At 36.0% G+C, this 14,848-nt stretch overlaps 1 protein-coding gene across 12 annotated transcripts in view; it reads left to right on the forward strand.

Annotated features, from left to right (window-relative positions):
• The window catches only part of ZZZ3 (zinc finger ZZ-type containing 3), a 111,067-nt gene that overhangs the window by 17,394 nt on the left and 78,825 nt on the right, over window positions 1-14,848 (forward strand). The gene's annotated exons all lie outside the window — the stretch shown is intronic.

Below are 14,848 nucleotides of genomic sequence, written 5' to 3' on the forward strand. Positions count from 1 at the left end.
AAGAACAGTAAATGAAAAATTGAATGTGTCAAGAGGAGGGTAACCATATGATGATGAAGTGTCTGAGAACCTTTGAAGGAGTTTGCAGTGCTTATTGTGGAGAAGGGATGACTTGGTTGGAATGGGTGGAGAAAAGGAGGCGGCAGCTATTTTCAGGTAATGAAGGGCTGTAACGAAGTTTCATAGAGCGGAACTAGATCCAGGAATACTGCCAGACTTTTTTCCTTAACTGAGATATTCTTTTAAAAAAATCACAGTTACAATGATCAAAATCAGGAAATTTAACATTAATATAATATCTAATTTATAGTCCATAATCAAATTTTGTCAGTTATCCTAATAATTACTTTCATTGCTTTAAAATCAAGGATCATGCATTGTATTTAATTATCCTGTCTTTCTAGTCTCCTTTAATCTGGAACAGTTCCTCAAGTTTCCTGACCTTGACATATTTGAAGAGTTTAGGCCCCTTATTTTGTTGAATGTACCTCAATTTGTGTTTCTGATGTTTCCTTTTGTTTAGATTCAGGCTATATGCACTGATACCTTCAATTCCAATCACTGCAGTGTGTATTCCAATTTTCTACCCTGACACATTTGTAACTCTCTTCTCCAGTAAAGATAATTAAAAGGTTTTTTTGGGGTTTTTTTGCCTCATGTTTTAAAAGTACCCTGTCACCACTTTGAACTGCTCAAAAATGGAGAAGGGGATATCTTGTGAGTTTAGAAACTCCCCGGAATTGTATAAAGGAAACTGACAACATTCTACAATGATCTCATTTTATTCATATGATAATTATCAATATTAAGATTGGTATGCTTTCCTCTTTCATACAAGAGAAAATATGTCCTCAGAGAATTGTAGTTTGTTACCAAATATCTAAATATAAAGTCCATATTCATTTTCCTCTAAGTGTCAAAAAAGCTGTTAGGGTATGTCTTCAGGGCTGAATAACATCTGAGGGTGTTCTCAATCATTGCATTGGAAGTTTGCTTTTTGTATGTGTGCCATTGTTAATTGCCTGCTTTTCTGGGTGATTTTTATGAGGGGATCTAGCGATTTTTTTTTTTTTTTTTTAGAGTTAAAACAATGCTCAATTTATTGATGACAAATTAGGGTGGCAAATGCACTTAGAGTACATATGGAATTTGAGTTCTTGAATTTTCCCAGAAAAGTTTTTATAAATGAAAAATATATGTTTTGTTTATATTGTGTGTTCATAAATGTGTGGTTCCTGTTGGAACAGCTATTGCTAGATATAAATTGGAAGAAATGGAGGAGATTAGCCCAGAATGATTGGAAACTTGGATTTGGTCACAATGATAGTAAAGGGAAGGGAAGAAGAACGATAGTTGGGATCTAAAATAATGGGATAGAAGTAATTGTGGGCTGTTACTTAAGAGGTATACCTTTACCTGCTGGAAAATGAAATGTGCCTGTTCATTATTATTGGTCCCTATTGATATATCTCTACTGTAAGTTTATTCTTCTAGCTTCTTGTTTATAGGAGTGTTGATTTCAAATGTAACAAACTTTTTCAAAACCTTTTTGTTGAGGTATAACATAAGTATGAAAGACACATCATCATTAAGTATAAAGGTCAGTGAATTTCCAGAAACTGAACCAGCAACTAGATCAAGAAAGAGAACATTAGCAGTACCTCCTTTCTTTCTTTTCTTCCTCCCTCTCTCCCTTCCAGGAAAAGGAAACACACACACACACACACACACACACACACACACACACACACACACACACACACACACACACACACACACACACACACACACACACACACACACACACACACACACACACACACACGGCTGCACCAGGTCCTAGTTGCAGCATGTGGGATCTAGTTCCCTGACCAGGGATTGAACCCAGGCCCCTGCACTGGGAGCACAGAGAGAGTCTTACCCACTGGACCACCAGGGAAGTCCCAGCAGTACCTCCTTTCAGTCACTTTCTACTTCCCCATGCCAAGGGTAACCTTTATCTTGACTTCTGATAGTATAGATTAGTTTCTCTGATTTGAACTTTATGTAAATGATATCACATGATGTTAATTTTTGAAAGATTTTAAACCTAAATGTTTTTACTACTTTTGTTATGAAATCATAGAATCATAAAAGTTTTATCCTTTCATTTCTAGGGAAAAGATTATCTTTTATATTTGATTAGTTTAAAATGTGAGTCTGTGCTAACTTTTCCGTCAATTTATAGAAATTTTCATAGCCCTGTATGGTGAAGTTTATGCTGACATTTCTGGAGAAATGAACGAAAATTACATTAATTTATTTCTTCTGGATAAAGATAAAACTTTTTTTAGTGAAAAATAAAATCATCAGAAGTGGTTTAGTTATAAAGCAGGGTTTAATTTGGACTATCCAATTTAGGTGTTTTCTGTAAAATTTTGATGAACATACTGATCTGGAAAAGGGGTATTATTGTAGAAAGAGAGGTATAAAAAGATAAAGGACGTTAATGTGATCCAGTGCAGGCCCATCCCTAGTCCTAGGGGTGGAATATATTATCCAGGCTAAAGCCAGATCAGCTCACCACTGGCCAAGTGATTGGTTCCTGAGAGATGAGCACATGACTGAAGTTAGTCCAATCAGAGTGAATCTCAAGACTTTACTGTTACTGGAGTGTAAACCCAATAAAAGTGGGGACCTTCCTTACCTGTTTTATTTCCACTGCTTCCACAACATCTGATACAAAGTAGATACTTAATAAATATGTTTGAATGTTAAATATCCAAAAATGGAGCTAAAAGTGGAATAAAAACTGGATTTTAATGACATCGAATCCCTGTACCTCAGCTAAATTTACCCCTAGGTCATTCAGTTACTAAGTCAGTAATTTTCTTCGTTTGCTTATACCAGTTTGAGTTTGGATTTCTCTCACTTGAAACCAACAGGTAATAGGGAAATAGGACAGGAAAAAAAAAAGAGATAAAAAGACTTTAGTGATAAGCATTTGATATTATAACCAGAAATTAGACGTGATAAAGGAGAACAGCATAAAACTCTATCTTTTAGTAGGGAAGCTTGACGACACTTGACATCTCCCCCCCCCCCAATGTCCTGTGTTCCTTGGTAAATAATCTTTTACACTGGGGTTTCTTAGAGTGGGCAGTTGGGCCGTGACCTTAAAACAATGGAGTGAACTGGCATTTGGCAATGGTTCCTGAGAGATATGTTTAGTCTGAAGTTCTGATAATCAGCCATTTGGCATTCAGCACCTATGTGTTTCTCTGATAAACATTGCTGCCTCAATGTCAAGTTACTCTGTGGTTTTTCAGATAAGAAAATGTTCCTTAGGTAAATTGAAATACCTTAGAATCAGTATTTATAACCATTCTGTAGCCTTGAACAGAATATCAGAACGCCTTCACAGAACTTCTAGCAAGTGTCCCTTTTAACCTTTATTGATTTCTGCCATATTTATGACACGCCATCTTTAGTTTTTTTGTTTTTGTTTTCTCTCCAAGATGTGTAGGAATTGGAAAAAAAAAATCTGAGACCTTCTTCACCGCCACACACTTCTTTGAAATGCAGTTTTTTTCTTTTTTTTTTTTTTTTGCGGTATGCGGGCCTCTCACTGTTGTGGCCTCTCCCGTTGCGGAGCACAGGCTCCGGACGCGCAGGCCTAGCGGCCATGGCTCACAGGCTCAGTTGCTCTGCGGCATGTGGGAGCTTCCCGGACCAGGGCACGAACCCGTGTCTCCTGCATCGGCAGGCGGACTCTCAACCACTGCGCCACCAGGGAAGCCCAGTTTTTTTCTTTTTAAAATTAGAATAACAGATTAAACTTTTTTAAAATTTAAAAAAGTTGATTAGGTTTATTAGAAAACATTAAATGGAATAATAAATTGGTTAGCCTAAATCTAAAATCGTCTTTCATTAGTAACATTTAAACACTTAAAGCTACATCGAGTGATAGCAAATTATTGTAGTATAAGCCACCTTTCTATATAAGATATGCTTAATAAGGATATTTTAATGCATTGGGGTTTTTTTTTTTTTTTTTTGCTGTACACGGGCCTCTCACTGTTGTGGCCTCTCCCGTTGCGGAGCACAGGCTCCGGACGCGCAGGCTCAGCGGCCATGGTTCACGGGCCCAGCCGCTCCGTGGCATGTGGGATCTTCCCGGACCGGGGCTCGAACCCGTGTCCCCTGCATCAGCAGGCAGATTCTCAACCACTGTGCCACCAGGGAAGCCCTAATGCGTTGTTTTGTAGTCACCTTAAATTTAGAAGTTTTAACGTATGCAGCTTTATATTAGCAAGTATAAAATATAAAAGCTTTATCTTAAAAGCAACTTGATGGTGTTCATCACAACCCTAAAAAAGTTCATATCCTAGGACCCAATAAGTCTGTTTTAAACAAGTAGTCAGGGATGCAGAAATGTACAGAATGTACAAGGACATTCATCAAAGGGTTATTTATAATCAATAATAAAGTATCAGAAGTAGTCTAAATGTCCTAACAGAATGGATATGGTTGAATTAGGGACTACTTACAAGGTTTTTCTATATCCATTAACAATTTTAAGACTTAACTGTGTGACATGTTAAGTGTGTGTGAGGCAGGATGTAAAATTAAGAATATGAATGTGAATTTTGACTTTAAAAATGCACATATAAATAGGAATGGAAGGGAATACACTAGTATATTAAGTGGTTGTTGAAATGGGTTAAGCTATATTTGTACTTTATATTAAGGATGTGACTAATAATGATTATATAGTAATTATTCATTTAACAAATAATTGGACATCAAGCTCTGACTAGGCTCTGGATTATAAAAGAGAAGAAAACAGACAAAGTCCTCTAGTGGAGATTATATCTAAGTTGTGGGAGGTAGCAAGCAAATATTCCATTGAACCTTATTAAAAGGCTGTTATTTGATCATTTTGACCTACTAAACTGGAAGTTTCATATGATTTAAACATGTTAGATGGTGATAAGTGCTGTTGAAAAAACTGGAAGGTAGGGTAAAGGGGATGGAGATTGTGGTTGTGTGGAGGCAAGGAGTGGCCATCAGGGAATATCCTATGTAGGTGGTCAGGGAAGCCTGATTCAGTGATATCTGAGCAGAGGACTGAAAGAAGTGAGGGAGTTAACCAGAAAAGTATTCCACACTGATGTAACAGTAAATTGAAGTCCAGAAGCCTGCAGTTGTATACTGTGCTCTATGCTTGTGAGAATGCTTTACCATGTTTTGTAGTATCATGTGTTCTAAACACATGATCCTAGGTTAGGTCAATTATATTAGCACATTAAAATTTCTTAGGCAGAAAAATAGAATTAAGATATGATTATTTTCTATGTGTTTTTTAGGTAGGTGTATTTTCTGGATAACAGTTCCCAACTCTTTCCCTATAAAACTTCTTATTTATTATTCCCCTCTAATCTATATTTTCAAAGGTTTTTACTAAAAAAAATGCGTTATTAATACTTATGATCAGCACTGAGATAACTAATGTGGCCATATAACTTTCTAGTCAAGAAACAGGTAGACTGATAAGAATGTAAATATGGTTGATTTTCATTATTTGCAGGTTTTGTATTTACGAATTCACCTACTTGCTAAAATTTATTTGTAACACCAAAATCAATACTCCTGGAGCTTTCATGGTCATTCACAGATGTGCAGAGTGGTGAAAAATTTGAGTTGCCCAAGGCACGTGTTCCTAACTGAGGTTGAACAAGGTCATGACCTGCCTTCTTTCAGCTCGCATACTGTAAACAGTGTTCTTTTCATGGTCTATTTAGTGCCATGTCTTTCACATTTTTGTGTTTTTTGGGGTGAGATTTTGCTGTTTAAAGTGACGTCCAAGTGTCGTGCTGAAGTGCTGTCTAGGTTGTGATGGTTGTGATGTATCTTACTGAGGTTGTGATGTATCTTACAGAGAAAATAGAAAATACGTGTTAGACAAGTTTCATTTTAGTACTAGTTACAGTGCTGTTGGCTGTAAGTTCAATGTTAATTAATCAACAATATATGTTAAATAAGGGGTATTTAAACAGAAACATGCATAAAACAAGGTTATGTATTGATCAGATGATGAAAATGTGACCAGAGGCTTGCAGGAACTTAATTCTGCATTTCGCTTAGGAGAAATGGTTCAGTATTGGCTAATTCAGTGTTTTGTGGCAACTTTATGGAACATAACTACTGTGAATAATGAAAATCAACTATATGAGACTTGTGTTATGGCAGTTTTAGGTTTTTGTAAATATCAAAACTATCTTGGGAACTCCTTAACCTCTATAGATTCTTAGAGGTGGTGGAGCATCCACTTAGAGGTGGATTAGTATACTGGTGAAATTTTTTTGTCCTCTCTGAGATAATTGACAGTAAAAATTCAAGAACTTAGAAGAATTGCTAGGGATCTGATAAGATTTCAAGGGTTTTGAATTTTGATATTCAGCCCTTGATGATGATATCAAAAAATATTTCTGGGAGGACTCTATCCTGAGAGAAGAATGGTAAAATGTCTGAATTCAATATGACTCTTTACCTTAGTTTGTCTCCTGTTGATTTTTTTATTTGCTTTTAAGATTTTTCCTGGTCTTTTAAAAATTTTTTAAATTTTATATTGGCATATAGTTGATTAAAAATGTTGTGTCAGAAGACTTTCCCTAGTCTTCATTGTTGGTTCTTGATTGCTGTGTTGACCAAAACCATTGAGAATTCTTAGGACAGATGGAACATGTCTTTAAGAAAGGGTTAAGTAATCATTGTTACCTGTGACTGGCTTTTAAAGAAACTGACATTATATAACATCCTTAAAGATAAAAATCACTGAATAAAATTAATGGAAATTTAGCCTTTTCTCTAAATTTAACTAATTGATAAATTTATAACTGCTCTAGAGCATTGCAGAATTTGAATTTAAAATCATTATAAATATAAGACTTTTAAAACTGAAGTATAGTGGATTCACAATATGTGTAAGACTTGTTTTTAATATTTTAAAACAAGCACTTACAATCATAATCATTTGTAACCATTTTCAAAATGTTAATGTACAGCTAGGCAGCTCTGAAAGATAGTTTTAGTGAGGAATATTACTGAAAGGAAGACATTTATACAAATTGAAGTTAATAGAGGGATCTTTACATCAGACATTTCACATAGGCCTTGCTGAATTATTAATACTTACATTGCAAATGTTTACTGAAGGTGAATCATTGTACAGAGCTGAGATTTTATCTCAATGATGGTAAGTGCATAGTAACATCATGCGCTGAGTTAATGTATCTTGAAATGAATCAGTCTTGCTAGTCCAAGAATCATTTCCAAACTAGTCTGTTCCATGAACAACCAAGCTAGTTTGGACCTCAGAATGATGTATAGATGCATTCTCATTTCATTTTTTGAAAGTCATCAGTCAACTAAGGGAATATTTTTGACTTAGGAAGTTGAAAAGTTCAGATTGTTTATCTCGCTTCAGGCAGAACTAAATCAAACTGTTTAAATGATGGACCGTTAGGGCTCTTTTTCCTTCTTTTGCTTGGCCACCGGGAGTTTCAACCTTATTTTTTGCTACTCTAGAGAAAAATCCTATCTGTTAGGCTATTTCATTAGCCATATAAACAGATCTCATGGAGGAACTGTGATTGGTGCTGCTTGCGTCATATGCTCTGTGTGTGTGTATGTGTACATATACATATATACATGTAGATGGGGTCAGCCATGTTTAAATCAACTGTATCAACACATTAGTTTTACCTGTTCTTGAACTTTATATAAATGGAAACATACAGTATGTACTCCTTTGTGTCTGTCTTCTTTGGCTAAACATTATGCTTATGAGCTTTTTATTGTTGCATGAACTTTTAGCTTATTTTCATTGCTGTATACTATTTCATTGTGTGAATAATCAACAAGTTATATATCTATTGTTGATGGGCATTTAGGTAGTTACAAATAGTGCTGCTATGAACATTCTTATACATGTCTTTAGATGAACATATGCATGCATTTCTCTTTTTTTTCCCATATGTATACATTTCTATTGGCTATATACCTAGGATTGAAATGATTGGGTCAGACAGTGTGTATTTATTGAACTGTAGATATTGACAGTTCTCCAGAGTGGTTATATCAGTTTACACTCTTGCCAGTAGCGTATCAGAGTTCTGGTTGCTCCACATTCTTGGTCAATTTTTTTTTGTGTGTGTGGTAGGCGGGCCTCTCACTGTTGTGGCCTCTCCCGTTGCGGAGCGCAGGCTCAGCGACCATGGCTCACAGGCCCAGCCACTCCGCGGCGTGTGGGATCTTCCTGGACCGGGGCACGAACCAGTGTCCCCTGCATTGGCAGGCGGACTCTCAACCATGGTGCCACCAGTGAAGCCCTTTTTTTTTTTTGCCGTGGTGTAGTCTTGTGGGATCTTTATTCCCCGACCAGGTATTGAACCCGGGCCCTTGTCAATGAAAACACCAGAGTCTGAACCACTGAACCGCCAGGTAATTCCCTCTTGTCAATTTTTGTTTTGCCATTTTAAAAAATCATAGTCATATGGTTTTGATTTTTGTTCCCTTGATAAATAATGAAGTAGAGCATCATTTCATGTTTATTGGCTAATTGGCTTTCATTTTTTGTGTGGTCCAATCTTTGCCTGTTTAAAAAATATTAGGTGTGTTTCTTGTTCTTATTGGTTTATAGGAATTTTAAAAATATATTGGAACATGAGTCCTTTTTTGATTGAAATATACATTGCAAATATCTCTTCCCACTCTGGATTGCCTTTTCATTCTCTTAATGGTATATTTTGCTGAACAGAAGTTCTAAAATTGTAACATAATCCAGTTGATCCATTTTTTTTTCTATTTTCTTTTCTTTCTTTTCTTGTTTTGTTTTTTTTGGCTGCAACACAATGGGGATCTTAGTTCCCCAGCCAGGGATCAACCCAGTGCCCCCTGCAATGGAAGCAGTACTAACCACTGGACCGTCAGGAAGTTCCCAGTCCGTTTTTTTAAATGCTGCTTTCTGTGACCTGTTCAAGAAAATCTTTGCCTGTTCCAAGATGATGAAGCTGTTCTTCTGCTAAAAAGTTTTTAAATTTTTCTAAAAAGTTAAAACTTTTTTTTTACCTTTCCCATTTAGATCCGTAGTCTGTCTGAATTGATTTTTGTGTATGGCATGAGGTAGTAGTCAAATCACATTTTATTCCATATGGATATCTAGTTGACCCCCTGTAATCTACTGAAGAAAACCTTTCTTTCCCCACCGTACTATAGTTTTACCTTTGTCATGAATCAGATGACCATATTTGCTCATACCCCTTTTGGTTAAAAAATAAGTAGCTGTTTCCTTCAAATATTTAAAAATACTGTCATGACTAAAATCCAGTCAAAGTAAAGGTAATTATAGAAGAAGCAGTTTTAATTTTGATCTTACAAATCATTTGTTTGATCATGTTGTGTCAGTATTAACTATTTAATTGGCTTGCTTCTCAAGTTTTCTTTTCTAAGAGATAAATACAATGAAGGGCACTTTTTGTATCAAGCCTTAGGCGCTGTCTTGTGTTCAGTCTTCACACCTTTCCAAAGATGGAAATCTTTCCCCTCTTCATGAACAGAGAGAGGGAATGAGTTTGCAGGAGAGACTGAATGACTTACAAAGAAGTATAAAACTCTCTTCTAGTTCTCTGTTAAATGATGTCATTCATTAAACAAGAAGCATACGCACAAAACAGTAATGGACCTGTCAAAATATCTTCTGCTTTTGATTAGCACTGGGATATTCTCACAGACTTCATGTAAGTAGGGTAATGTTGTTATTGATATTCTTAAGTAAATCTATATTTTAACTTCTGGTAAATTTGATTATTGACAGCCATTGGGAGGAAGTATTAACATAGGTCATGTATCATCTGTTTATTTGATATAACCTCTCTTGTTTTCGTCTGGAAGGAGTTCTTCATTCACAGTGTTTATAGAATTATTACTATAATGTAGAGAGCCACATAGTCTCATAGATTGAACTCTGGTTTGAGCAATAAGACCTAGGCTCAAATTCTGGCTTTATTAGTTGTGTGATCGTAGGCGTTTCTTGAGTTTGTTGCCATATGCTACTGGAAATGAAGATCATGCCTATCCTGTATACTTTTGAGATTATTATGAAGGTATAATGAGAAAGTTGTTATTGTAAAGCACAGTATCAAAGTGGTTAAGACTCTTTTCTGCCACTTAATTATCTGTGTAATGTTGAAGACAATATTTAACTTTTCAAGCCTTAGTTTTCTCATGTGTTAAAATGGGAATAATAATGGGACCCCACGCCCCTAGGTTTTTGAGAGTTTTAAATGAGATGATGAATATAAAGTATAGTGCCTAGCATTGGACATAATAAATGTTAACAGTCATTATTATGTGTATCTATTGATTATGTAATATATACTGGGAGTACTTTATATAAATTATTTCATTTAATTCTTAGGATAATTCTGTGTTGTAGGAATGCTTTTTCCCCATTTCACAGGTGAGGAATGAGTGTGTTAATTGCTCAAGGTCATATAACTAGTAAGTAGTTTAGTTTGGATTGGAACCTAAAACTCCCCCCCACCCCAACACCCAGTATATTAAGATTCCTTTCAAATATATGCTGTAGGTACCTTTATACTGTGTAGACGAATCACCTTTGATTCGTGTTTACAGATTTTTTCAAAGACTGATTTTGAGTTTTCCAGTGTTTTCAAATATCTTTTATTCCAGTCTTCCTAGGTTTCTTTAACTTGCTCGGTAGACTAGAACTTCTACTACAGAAATAAACATGCTTTGTTGATCCGTAGTTAAGAACAGTTAATAGTTTGTTTATAAGCCACTAGACTCCTTGAGTCTGGCTGACTTAGCTATTACAAAGTGACGTTAGACTTTGCCTCTGGTAAGGGAAAAATACTCTGATTTTATCCTCTGTAAGGAGCTTACTTCAAGTTGAAATGCAAAACTGTAATTGACTTTCTAGCCAAGGGAAGAAGGTCAAAAGTCCCCAAAATGAAAAAGTATCTAGCTTTAAATATTTCTGGTCAAAGTCTTTTGATGCTGCGTCTGGGAAAATAGAAATAGATATTGTATTCAAGGGAAATTTGGCGAACTCTATTGAGGTTTTCTTCCTTGTTCTTTTAATTTTTTTTCCTGAGGCAGTCCAGTTTTTGAACTTGGAATACTAATAGAGACCTTTAAATTATCCTTAGGCATTATGATGGCCTTTCACATTTCATTCCATCACTGTAAAATGGGCAGCATTCAAATGAACTCTCTCACTTGGTGCTATGTATTAGTTTAAAAAGCATTTTTAAAAGAGTTTTTATGAAAAGGTTTATGTATTTGGGATCAAAAGATTTTCTACTGATAATTCATCTGTGCAGTTGAGGTTGTAAATCATTGGGAAAATGTGAATTTTTATCAACAACTTGGAATATATGTTCTTTGTGGAGTTAGATATAGGTGTTTATAAAAGATAACTTGTGTATTTGTAGGTCGTAATAACACCATTTCCCAAACATTAATCCTTCTATAACTTTATTGTTTTGTTTGCTGAAGATTTGACTCCCTTAATTTTTCTTCGAACTAACATTAGAGCATTCACTTATATACCATAAGTCAGAGAAAGCAGATTAAATGATCTTCCTTACCCTTGTGCTGTGACATCATTAAAGTGCATAATGTACAAAAAAAATATGATGAATAATTGGATATGTGTATGGGTGGGTGGGTTGGATGATACAGGAAAAGGGAATTAAAAAGGTTACTCGTAGGATTTTAGTTTTGGCAGTAGGGTATTTTGTAGTATCATTCATTTAAGTAAGTAATTCTGATGGAGGAACCAGGTATTGGTATTGGGGCTGAAGGGAAGAGGTGAATTCACTTCTGAACAAGTAGAGTTTGAGGTTTTTATAGAGTCCAGCAGGCAGTTGGATATAGAACTGAAGCTCTGAAGGGAAATGTAGAAGCTGCTGTATAGATTGAGGAGCCCACAGCATTGAAGTTATTGTGCAAGGATAAAAGAAGGCAGTAACAAAGGAGGGAGTAGGACAGAACCTTGCAGAGTATTCCTGAGCAGAGGAGGAGTAATTCTTAGAATCTTTGACTTTCTTTTAAAGCTCTACATCCAGAGTATTAATGATAGTGAATTCGGTTTGGCCTGTTTTGAAAATCTATGTTGAAGTGGCTACTTTCTTGCCACTTCCTCTGATAATGCACTGGTATTTCTCCCATAGCAGTAATATCCTCTGGAACTGTCCTTCATGTTTCTGCTCTTGCTGTCTACAGTCTGTTCTGCACAGAGCTGTTGGAATGATCCTTTTAAATAAATGTCAGATCATGGTACTCCCTTGATTAAAATTCTGCAGTGGCTTTCATCTCACTCTGAATAAAATCCAAAGTCCTTACCATTGCCTACCAGGTCCTACATGATTGCTATTCAAATGTTAGGTCATTCTTAGAGATTGTCATACTGAGTGAAGTAAGACAGAGAATGACAAATATCATATGATAACGCTTATATATGGAATCTAAAAAAATGGTACAAACGAACCTGTTTACAAAACAGAAATAGAGTCACAGATGTAGAAAACAAACTTATTGTTACCAAGGGGGAAAGGTGGGGGAGGGATAAATTGGGAGATTGGGATTGACATATACACACTACTATATATAAAATAGATAACTAGGAGAACCTACTGTATAGGACAGGGAACTCTACTCAATACTCTGTACTGACCAATATGGGAATAGAATCTAAAAAAGGTTGTATATATGTATATTATAACTGATTCACTTTGCTGTACAGCAGAAACTAACAGAACATTGTAAATCAACTATACTCCAATAAAAAAATTAATTAAAAAAATGTTAGGTCATTAGAAAATTCCCCCTGACCACTTTCATCATTTTCATTGTCTTATCTTGCTTTATTTTTTGTAGTACATATCTGACATAATTTATCTGTTGAATTGTTTATACAAAATGTAAGCTCTGTGAAAGCAGGAACTTTCCTCTTCCAGTGTCCAGAACAGTGCCAGGACCACAGTTGGTCCCAGTTAGTATTTGTTGAATGAATGAAAACAAGTGACAATATTGGATGTAGTCACTTTCCTGCCTAAACGTTTATTCTTTTATTCCCTTTGTTCAAATTTATTAGGGTACTCTTGTTCCCTTCCCATTATGCTCTTGAGTTCACATTCACACAGCAGTCAGAATGATCTTTTAAAACTGTATATTAAATTGCCTCATTCTCTTCTTTAAAATTCTTCTGTGGAATAAATACTTCAGATTAAAAGTACATAACAAAATTAAAAAGTAAATTTAAAAAACCCCAAAGATCAAATTCCTATCATAGCCTACAAAGCCCTTCATGGTCTGTCACCTGTCTGCTTTAAAGCTTATTTCATGATGCTTCCTCCCTTGCCCACTTACGGTCCAGGCTCACTGGCCTCATTTCAGTTCCTCTGATATGCCAAGGCTTTTTCTGTTTCAGTACCTCTGTTGATACTGTTTCCCTTTTCTTAAACATTTTTCCTCTTACTGATTTATCCTCCATATTTACTTTTAGTTTGAATAATGTCTCAGTAATAATGTTTAATTAATGTTTTCTAAGCATCAGGGAAATGATATGAGAGGCCTTGCTATAAACTAGTTTTGGTGAATGAAATACAAGTGAATAGAAGAGTATAGTAAGTAGTAATTTTCAAACTCCTAGGGGAGTAGTTTGAGGGAGGGTGGGCAAGCTTATTGTCACGCAATGACTTTACCCTTGTTTTTAACTAGAGCAACTTTACTTTCTTCTGTTACTTTAGCATATAATTCAAGAGTTATTGCTTTAAAAAAGAGTTCGGAAAATACCACATGTGCTCAGTGGCATGGTAAGAGCTATCTATGCACAGGATTCCCTGAGAGCACATAGCTTCTTTATGGCTAAAGTCTTATTTTTTTTAAATTAATTAATTAATTTTGGGGGGTGCGTTGAGTGGTCCCCGTTGCTGTGCGCGGGCTTTCTGTAGTTGCGGCGAGCGGGGGCTACTCTTCCTTGTGGTGCGCAGGCTTCTCATTGCAGTGGCTTCTCGTTACGAGGCACAGGCTCTAGGCGTGCAGGCTTCAGTAGTTGTGGCGCACGGGCTTAGTTGCTCCACGGCATAGTGGGATCTGCCCGGACCAGGGCTGGAACCCGTGTCCTCTGCATTGGCAGGTGGATTCTTAACCTTTGCGCCACCAGGGAAGCCCAATATAGCTTCTTATAGGAGTTGGTTGCGTCTGATCTGTGACTTGAAGGGCAAGATAAATGTTAGCTGAGCAAAGGAAAGAAGGTAAAGACACTTGAGGCAGAGGTAGTAGTTTTAATCCTTGGTTGTTTATCAGAATTATCCTTGGAACTCTTAAAAATATATATATATACCTCTACACTTCGTGATAATTCATCAAGCTGCACGTTTAAAATTTGCGTACTTCTCTGTATGTATACTGTACTTTTAATAGGTAAGTTAAAAATAACATAAAAAAATGAGATAACATAGGGGACTTTTCTGGCGGCCCAGTGGCTAAGACTGTGCTTCTACTGCAGTGGGCTTGGGTTCGGTCCCTGGTCAAGGAACTAAGATCCTGCATGCCGGGAGGAACAGCCAAAAAAAAAAAAAAAAGAGAGAGAGAGATAATATAAAATTTAGATATAATAAAATTCACCCCTTTAAAGTATATAATTCAGTAATTTTTAATATATTCACAAAGTTGCATAACCATCACCTGCAGAATACTTTCATCAGTCTAAAAAGAAACCCCATACCCATTAGCAATCACTTTCTACCATCTCCTCCCTTCCTCCAGTCTCTGCAAC

Source organism: Kogia breviceps, chromosome 1 (genome assembly GCF_026419965.1).
Source record: "Kogia breviceps isolate mKogBre1 chromosome 1, mKogBre1 haplotype 1, whole genome shotgun sequence".
NCBI classification, from domain to species: Eukaryota; Metazoa; Chordata; class Mammalia; order Artiodactyla; family Physeteridae; genus Kogia; species Kogia breviceps.